Here is a 9,873-nt window from a genome sequence, read left to right on the forward strand (position 1 = left end):
ACGGCCACCTGCACGTCTAATTTGAGTGGTGCCGATCGCCGTTGCCAAAACTCTCAGCCCTGGACTCGTCAGGTTACATGGCCCAGAGCAGAATGAAGGGGGAAAAAAAGCCCAGGAATGTTCCGGGTGCAGTAAAGACTGAAGGTTGCAACACGGCGGGACACAGGCTGCCTGGCGAAGCGCCGAGGAGGGGAGCAGAAGTGAGATCCTGTGAGACTCTTCCCTTAATAGTAAACACTCAGGTCTTTTGTACTGTGAAATAGGGAACCCGCATAATAAAGTCCTCAGAGGAAATACCAGCCTCGACAACCAGGACATCTTGGCACCTTTTTTTTTTTTAAGGACTGCACCTGTGGCAGATGGAAGTTCCCAGGCTACAGATCGAATCAGAGCTGCAGCTGCCTGCCTACACCACAGCCACAGCCACGCCAGAACCAAGCCACATCTGCGAGCTACACCACAGCTCATGGCAACGCCGGATCCTTAACCCACTGAGCGAGGCCAGGGATGGAACCCGCAACCTCATGGATACGAGTCAGGTTCATGACCCCTGAGCCACAAGGGAACTGCCCCTCTTGGCTTTTGAAATAGACGTTGCCTCTTTTGGTCTTGGCACCTGCAGCAGCGTCCGTGAAGGCAGACAGCCCGTCCTGGTCGTCCTGGGTGCTGTCCTCAGCCGTTCGGGTCTTTGACACCCTTTTTTACCAAGCGAGGACTGGGGTCCAGCATGAGGCTGCCCCTTGCCTCGGGGTTCTTGACCAGCATCGAGTTAAACGTGGGCTTTCTGAGCTGGCGACTTCCTTCGCCCCCCTGTAGACGCAGGGCGGGAATCCATCATCAGCTAACCGGCGTAAAGCCCTGTTTCAAATTCATTATTCCTCTCACCCTCTGATGGCTTTGAAAACACCGTGTGGCTCTTTGCAGTGATGCCAGCGTCTAAGATGTGGAACCGTGGCCTGTGCATCGGCAGGCATTTTTGGAACATAAAGGCACGTTGCTGTGGCTGTGATGGTACCCGTGGTGGCACCAACAGTGACATGATTTATGCATGTCTTTGCTGAGTTAAAACAGCCGTACCTCAAGTCCGCTGGGATCTGAGCGGGTCTGGTGTGTAAGACGACAGGCCTTCAGCATCTGGCGCTCTCCTGGAGGGGGTGGGGTACATGCAGGGTCCTGGGCAGACCCCTCCCCAAACTCTCGCACACCCGTTGGTCACGATGAAAGCGTCTCTCCCGTTGGGTAGTAACTCACCAGAGGCCACATCGTCATCGCTTCCCTCCTCACCTTCTCTCACCTTCGACCCAGTGAAACCAACATGAAGCAGTGCCAAACGAGGTTGGACATCAATCTTCCGGAAAGTTCCTTCCCCACGTGTTTCCATTTATGATCAGTGGCCAAGATCCACAACCTGGTTCCTCCTCCCGGACTTGGTTCCGATCGGCCCTGTGACCCTTGGGATGCCTGGGTGTCCCCACATGTCCACATGGGGGGGGGGCTTGCCCCCCGCTCATGCAAGGTCGCATCCATCTTGCTCCAGGCAGCTTATGTGAGACCCCGGCGTAGTCATTCAGAAAGAGCCTCGCCTCACTGTTCCTCCCAGCTCGACCCCAGCAAATAGGTACTGGGCTGCTTCTGCACAGGCGCTCTCGAGGCTGCAGCACTGGCAACAGAGCCGCCTCTGCCTGGTGAGCGGTCCCCAGGCTGGCTGGCAGCACCAGTGCCCACATCGTGCTCCTCAGGAACCCTGTGGGAAGCAGCAGCGGGGCCCAGTAGCTGATTCCTTTTTTTTTTTTTTTTTTTTTTTTTTTTGCTTCCTAGGACCGCACTCGTGGCACTTGGAAATTCCCAGGCTAGGGGTCCAATCAGAGCGACAGCCACTGGCCCGCACCACAGCTCAGGGCCACGCCAGATCCTTAACCCACTGAGCGAGACCAGGGATGGAACCCGCATCCTCACGGGTACTAGTGAGCTTCCTTACCACTGAGCCACGAAGGGAACGCCTGGTCCCGTTTTGGTCAAGCATCTAAACCTCCCATGGAAACACTCCCCCGTCGTGTTCCCTCGCCCAGCGCTGCCTGTCTTCATTCCCTTAATCCGCTGAGAGCGTGAGCTCCTGTGGAAGCCTGGACTCCTGCCCCGTCACACCCGAGGATGACAGGCGGAAGGCCAGCACCACGGTCCCCAGGGCCTCCCCCAGCGGGACCTGCAGGTGGGCAAGCCCACCCCGAGGAGCGAAGCGCGGGCAGGGGTGGGGGGGCTCAGGCCCAGGGGTGAGGAAGACGCCCGGGGAGGGTGGGGGGGTGCGAGTGGGGGGCTGTCCGGGGCCTGAGACTGTTCATTTCCCATCGTCATTTGTGTCCGGTGGGCGTCTGAAGGCTTGAAGGAAGGGACCCAGGGGCCGTAAGCCCCGCCTGGACGAGGATCCAGCGCCTCCGAGGATGGCGCCATGCCCCCCTCCTGGTCTCTCTCAAGCGGTGGAGCTGAATACCTGACTTCTGCTTCTGCATCTAACAAAGGTTCTTAGGGAAGCGTGGACAGCATCCTCTCACTGCTGTGCGTGACGAAGCACCTAGCTGTACCTAAGTCAGCCTTTTTAAGAAGCAGGGGTGGGAGTTCCCGTCGTGGCGCAGCGGAAACGAATCCGACTAGGAACCATGAGGTGGCGGGTTCGATCTTTGGCCTTACTCCGTGGGTTCAGGATCTGGCGTGGCTGTGAGCTGTGGTGTAGGTCGCAGATGCGGTTCATATCTGGTGTTGCTGTGGCTGTGGTGTAGGCCGGTGGCCACAGCTCCGATTCCACCCCAGTCTGAGACCCTCCATATGCTGCAGGTATGGCCCTGAGAGGACAAGAGACAAAAAAAAAAAAAAAAAGCAGGGGTGGGAGGCAGGGTCACAGGAGCCCATATAGGAGTAGGGAGGTGGGGGTGTGGCATCTTGGGAACCCCGTGCCTTTTAGGTAAAGGGGGCTGGACAATAGCAGCATAACCACATACCTGAAATGCTTAAAAGTAAAACTGAAAAGTCTTCTGGGAAGACAGCCACTGGCTCGTCCCTCCTGCAAGAGCCATTTGTGCCCAACTCGTCCCCAGGACACCTTCAGGGATGTCACACTGGAGCCGGAGGTCAGCCCCTCGGGAGGGCTTATACCAGGGAAACTGGTGGATGCCACGAGCCAGAGCTGTTTCCCTGGAGGCTTAGTGGTTTGAACAGCTACCTGCACACCAGCAATAGCCTTCCGTCTGGAATTCAAACCAGTTTTCTCTCCTGCATGGTGGTGGCATCAACTAAGACGATTTTTAAGTCTTAGGAAGATTTCTATTCAGAAGCGGGACTTGCAAAAGGTGGCAGGTCAATTCGAGCGGCTGAAACGTTTTTCGAACCCTGGTGAAAGTGTAAGTCCTTTTCGTGCTCAGTGTCCCTGCTCAGAATGTCTCCTGCCTCTTTCAATTCACCCGAATCTGCCTTTGCTTCAACATTTCTGGACAACAGGGGTTTTATTCTTGATGCGCCCAGGTGTCTTTTGGGCCCGGGTTGCACCAAGGGCTAAACGCAGAATGGCTGTGGTTGTGTCTCCGACGTTGCCCCCATCAAACCCCAGCTGGAACGTTGGGAAGCAGGGGCTTGGGATGCGCAGGTGAGCCTGAAGGAGCCCTGTGACCGGGAGGAGAGAGGCTGGGTCTTTCCAGGGTCTGGAAGCAGGAAAGGGGGAGGGGGCTCAGGTCCAGGAGCCCCCGGCTTAAACCGTCACGATTTTCTTTTGCCCTTTTTATGGATCCAGCTGGGCCCCGCTTGCCTCTTCCCAGCCCTGCACATCCTGCGGACGGCCTCAAAGGCCCAGAGCCTGAATGAATTGAGAACAGGTGTAAAAATATCATGAGGCTTTTATGGGAGCTGGACGTTACGACCCAAGGCTTCGGTCTTCCGCTGGCTCCACGCACCTGCAGGCGCATCTCGCTGTGCAGACAGGCTCCCGGCAGCTGCTGGAAGCTGGAGGCAGGGCTGGGAGATCTTGGGGGATGGAAGACTCAGGGCAGCGGCTCCTTGCAAGCCCCCCATCGGCTCCCCCATCAGCGCCCCCCCCCCCAGCCAAGCTTAGCATTTGAGGGATAAGTGTGAGCACTTGTTACAAGGATGGACTCACAGGGAGACTAGAGGAAGGGGTGGGGTGAGGCTGTGGTGCCACGTGGGGTGCCGTTGATGAGGCCAGAGGGGGGCCGGGAAGTCCTGCATCCCCAGTGGGTTTTCCTACCCTGGCCTCACGCTTCCTGGCAGAACCAGGTGGCAAACGTCGCTTTTGGAGTGCCTCTGCTTAACCTCTCTTTATTCACTCAGCCTCCGAGCACTTCGGAGCGCTTCCCGTGGCCTCAAGCCCGAAGCCATCAACCCAGCACCTCTCAGCCCACTGTGTCTCCTCTCTTCCCTGAAAAAGCTGCCGCAGCGCAGGTGGCCCAGGCCCGTCCACGCTGCAGGAGCTGCTGCCACGGCTTGGTGAGCATTAAAGCAGCTTTAAACGCTGCTCGCTCTGCGGCTCTCAAGAACAGGGCGCTGTTTTTAGAAACTAAATAAATCTACATATTTCCAATCTGCAGCAAAACACATCTTATTCGGTGAAGCTGCGGGAAAGGCGATTTTGCTTCGAATACCGATGCATTTTGAGGCGCTTCCTCTGCTGCCCGGGCGCATGATGATGGTGCAGCCTTTCGCGGGGGGGACTGGGTGGCGACAGCAGGGACAGGGACAGAATTGTTTGCAAAGGTACCTGTGTCTGCTTCAGAAAGCTAGGCGAGGACAACTCAGAAGATTGTACTTTGCTTTCTCCAAAAAAGACAGAAGAAGTGTTCCACAGAGAATTCCTAGACCTTGGTTCTTCTCATTCCCTGAATTGTCCTTTTTCCTTCTCCTTTTTTTTTTTTTGTCAGTTTGATGATTCTTTTGGTTTATAAAAACCACCCATCGAGGTATTTATCATATAGAGTAAACCACACAAGTCTTAGGTGTGCAGTGAGGTCAGTTCTCACACCTGTTCCCACCTGCATGCCCATCACCCAGAGCCAGAGGTAGACTGCTTCCAGCTTCCAGGAGGTTCCTGTGTGCTCCTCTGTGCTTGTTCTCCAGCCCCTGCTCCCCAAAGCCCTGCCAGGCTGCCTCGAGTCTAGCTCCCCTGGGGCCGAAACGTCCTGCCTGGTTTTGAACGTGATGCTCATGTACCCACGTGCTAGTACCTTCCTCTTCTCCTTCCCGTCTCCTTGGCGATTCCTCTGTATTGTATATGCCGTCGTCGTTCATTCATTTTCATGCTTATTCGCACTTTGTGGTAGGAATATCCCAGAATTTATGGACCCGTTCTCTTGATGGCCGAGAGAGGGGTTTGGTTGGAGACTGTTCTAGGTGCAACTGCCCCAGACATCCCGGGGCATATCTTCTCGTAGATGTAAAGCACCCGCTTTTCCTGGGTACACACCCGGGGAGGATTTATCGGGTCGTGAGCGTGTGTGGGGGTTTAGCTTCGGGAGAAACTGCTTGCCTGCTCCCCAGAGTACCAGGCGCCCCCTTGCATCCCCGCTGCGTCCTCTGGGCGTTCCCGTTGCTCCTCCTTCTAAGCAACACTTAGTGTCGTTTCCTTTCGGTCATTCTGCTGGGCGTGTCCAGGTCCTGTTGGGAGGGTCACTTGCATTTCCCTGGCACATAATGATCCTCACCGCAGATGTGCTGCTTTTTTGCACGTGGGCAAATCCTCTTCCACTTCTCAGGCCAGACTCACACCTCGCCTCTTCCCAGAAGCCCTTCGAACAGCTGGTCTTCACGCGCCTTCCTCCCGTGCGCGTCTGTTGAAAGCAGGCGGCGTGCACCTTGCGCTCGAGACCTTAGGTGTCCTCTCGTTGACACTCGGCGTTCACGGCATCATGTGGCCCTTTGCACCGGGCAGAACCCCAAGTACGGGCGCTTGGTGACGGGAGGAAGGCTTTGGGTCTTCTTTCGATGTGCCCAGCCAGCCCCATACTGCTGGGCTCTGAGCAAGGGCTCTGGGACCCGCGCGTCGTTGGTCTCTGGTTTATAAGCTTCCCAGCTCCTCTTGACCACTCTGCCACCTGTTTTAGTCCTTAAATCTTGCTCTCTTTTCCAGCCCAGGCGTTGGGGGCCTGTGGTCTGGATGTCTTCACCAGCACCCCCTGTGGCGTGGATCCAGGTTCCGTCAGCCGCCTGGGTGCGTTCTCCTCCACGTGCCTTTTCACGAGCTCTCTGCTCATCCTGGCAGGTACGGAGAACGCCTTTGTCAGAATGCAGCCTGGTGCTTCCGGCTGTGGCCCCCGAACCTCTCCGGACCCCAGGGCCCTCTGCTTCATCACGGACGCCCTGGAGGAAAACCGTGACCCTCCCCGCTGCCCTGGCTGCCAGGAGCGGCGGATGAGATCAAGTGTGGGAGAGGGATCTGCAAGGCCAGAGCTTACAGACAAAGAAGGAGATGCTCCAGGTCCCTAAAAAACGCTCTGCACGTATGACAGTGAAAGGCACAGGGCAAAGCCCGATTCTGTTCTCACAGGCTCATTCAGCTGAGAAATAGTTTTTGGCACACGCGTCCAGTACACGTGTATTTATTCACGAAGCACACCGTATGCTGCCGTGCGGACGTATTATGCAGGTAATAAAGCATCTTCCAAAATGGGTGGTTTTTAAAGGAGAAGATAAAAATGATGCAGAGAGAAGAAGCCTTAAAGATATTTTCCGCACCTCTGAGGACCATTCTGCAGGCCCCGGGCGCGGCACGCCAGCCTGTGGTTAGGAGATGCTTGGTGCACGACGAGGCTCTCAGGAGGTACAAAAGCGGTTCCTTCATCGTGTTTTCATCTTGACAGACACGGTCGGGCCACCTCCAGGCCATCCTCCCCAAGGCCCCCGCTCCCACGCAGCTGGCCCCCCAGCACAGCCAGGCCGCCGTGTCATTCTGGTCAGTCATGAAAATGGAAGGAGGCTTAAAAGCAGCATCTGCAGGAGTTCCTGTCATGGCTCAGCAGAAAGGAATCCAACTAGGATCCATGAGGATGTGGGTTCGATCCCTGGCCTCGCTCAGTAGATTAAGGATCCAGCATTGCCGTGAGCTGTGGTGTAGGTCGCAGACGCGGCTCGGCTCCATTGTTGCTGTGGCTCTGGCGTAGGCTGATAGCTGTAGCTCCAATTCGACCCCTAGTCTGGGAACCTCCCTATGTCACAAATGTGGCCCTGAAAACAACAGCAACAACAAAGGCAGTGTTTGCAGATGAGGGCCATGGAGTGAGGGCTCCTGGCTCGCGGGCACTGGGCTAGAGGTCGCATGTGTCGCGGGACCTTGGGCGGGTTTGTCACCCGCATTTCCTGAGTCTCTCAAACGCAGAGGGGGACGGACACGCCCCGTGGAGTCATGAGGGGTGAGTGAGGTGCCCCTGCAGAGACCGTGGGGCGCACCTAGCAAACAGCACCTGTGCCCTGCACCTTCTGCGGAGGGAGATTGCGTCACAGGCTTGGACCCTGCTCTGGCCACCTCGTTGCACTGGGGTCCTCGGGTGGTGTCCTTCTCCCATCCCTTCTAGGACATTCCCTTGCCTTGCACCGTCGGTGGTCCAGGGGTGGGCACACGGGACGGGGCTGCAGCGGCAGGGAGATTTCCCCCGGGTGTGACGGCTGCAGCCGGGCCGGCTTCCAGGAGGGAGGCCTGTGCAGGCACCCGGTCCCCACGCTTGACCTCATATTCTGTCTCGACACTATTACTTTTTGAACCGGGGGATCCGCGTTTCTGCTTTGCACCGAGCCCCACAAATTGTGTCATTGTTTCTGGGTGGAGCAGGCAGACAAGCTGTGAACAAGTAAACAACAAAGAAGCAAGATAAGCGTGCACAGGGCGACATTCGGCACAGGACCTGCAGCAGCACCGTGGGTTAGGGAAGGGGGCTGCGCAGAGGGTGGGGTGGGCTTGGGCGGAGGGCACGTTCAGGTCACGCCAGGTGGAAGGCCCCTCTGCAGAGACAGCCTTAGAATGGAATGTTCTGGACGGAGGGGCCAGGGGCTGCAGAGGCCTTAAGGCAAGAGTGGGCTCCGTGAACCTAGGGTGACGGCTGTGGGGGTCGGAAATTGGGGGGATGACGGAAGGGAGGACAAAGGCCCAGATCCCCTGGGGCTTTGTAGCTGGAATTTTGGTCTCTGCAGGGAGAAACCCTGAGCAGGCGGTGATGGCATGGGATATATGCTGGGGCCAAAAATGGAGGCAGGGAGGCCAGTGAGGCGGCTGAGGCTCAGGTGGGAAAGAGGACAGCAGTGGACATTGGATTTGGGAGGTTCCGGAGGTGAAGGAGACGAGATTTGTTGTTGGTTGGACAGGATGTGTTTAAAAATAAAGAATCAAGGACAACTAGGTTTTGTGCCTGCACCAGTGGGCAGAGGTAGGACCATTGACCGGGGCAGGGTGGGGGGGGAGGCGAGGTGAGATGCAGGGTGGGGGGTGTGTGTGATGGGGGGGGGATTTTGTTTGGCCGTGTCGAGGTAGCCGTCCAAGGGAGACCCTGGGCAGACTCTGGGTGCCCATGGGCACAGGCCATTCTGAGAAGGGAAGTTACACCAACCTCAAAGCACCCTCAAAGTCGGCCACCCTCAGACCCCCCCAGCCCCTCACCCAGTGCAAGAGACTCGATGGTAGATCCACGAAGACATCCAAGGTGATGCAGGGTGGCTCGGCCCCCTCTCACCGCAGCTCACAGCATCCTCTCTGGGGAGTTATGTCCCTGGCTCCAAGCAAGCAGGGCTGCCCGAGCAGAATCCTGAGACAGTTACTCTCTTAGCATCTCTAGCACGGGATGTGTTCAGTAGCCATTTGGCAAACACCACTCTCTCTTCATGTCACCGCAGGTGGACACCCGGAGGCCAGAGAGTCCCTGGGGCTCCACTCGCCAGGGGACATATGGAGCGGGTCTGTAGGAAAGCCACAGAAATCCACAGGGTCCCCCATCCCTGGGGGGACACCGGCGAGGCTCCCCATCTGTGCTCTGCACCCCGCTCCCAAGCACTGGCCAGAGCCCGCGGATTCCATTCCGAAAGGTAAGTGGATGGATGCTCCGATTTCTAGCAGTTCTCAGGGCCGTAGCATCATGGAACTGCTTTTTAAGTATGAAGTGACGTTTCCACACAGTGGCGTGTCCAGGCCGTGGGCATGTGCTGGGATGAGCTTTGCTAAACAAATATCCTAGGGCCACCCCCACACCAGTCACGGTGGGGAATATTTTCATCACCCTGGAAGGTTCCTTTGTGCCCCTTCCAAGCCCGTCTGCACCCCCTGAGGAACCGCCGTTCTGGTCTCTGTGACAATAGACGACTCTTGCCGGCTGCCGAACTTCATAAGATGGAATCTTTCAGTGTGTTTCAGTATGTACCTTTTTTTTTTAAACGGCTGTACCCGTGGCATATGGAAGTTCCCGGGCAAGGGAACTGCAACCTGCCCTGCAGCAACCTCCCCTGAGCCCCTGCCACTCCAGATCCTTTAACCCACTGTGCTGGGTTTCGGATCAAACCCACACCTGCCTCCGCGGCAACCTGAGCCACTGCCGTCAGGTTCTTAACCCCCTGCACCACAGTGGGAACTCCCGGTATGTATTTTTTTGTGTCGTTTGTTCTTTTTGTGTCATTTGTTTCACTTCATTATGGAGTCAAGTCTGTCGTATGGATGTCCCAGGTTGAGCTGTCTCCAGTTTGGGGCTAAACCCAATAATGCTGCTGTCATCATTCTCGAAAAAAGTCCTTTGGGGACCAGATCTGTGGCAGGCGGAAGCCTCAGAATTTTGAAAGGAATTTCGGAGCGCCACGCTCCCCCCCAGCCCAGAAAATCTCCCGCCAGTCCACGTGGACACCATT

General features: G+C 56.7%; 1 long non-coding RNA gene across 1 annotated transcript in view; it reads left to right on the plus strand.

Moving 5' to 3' along the window:
* Nucleotides 1-9,057, plus strand: part of LOC110259838 — a 28,963-nt gene extending 19,906 nt beyond the window's left edge. The window contains exon 3 of the long non-coding RNA XR_002342198.1: nt 8,875-9,057. This is a non-coding gene — a long non-coding RNA (uncharacterized LOC110259838). The remainder of the gene's footprint in view (nt 1-8,874) is intronic.

The sequence above is a fragment of the Sus scrofa genome, chromosome 3, assembly GCF_000003025.6.
Source record: "Sus scrofa isolate TJ Tabasco breed Duroc chromosome 3, Sscrofa11.1, whole genome shotgun sequence".
NCBI classification, from domain to species: Eukaryota; Metazoa; Chordata; class Mammalia; order Artiodactyla; family Suidae; genus Sus; species Sus scrofa.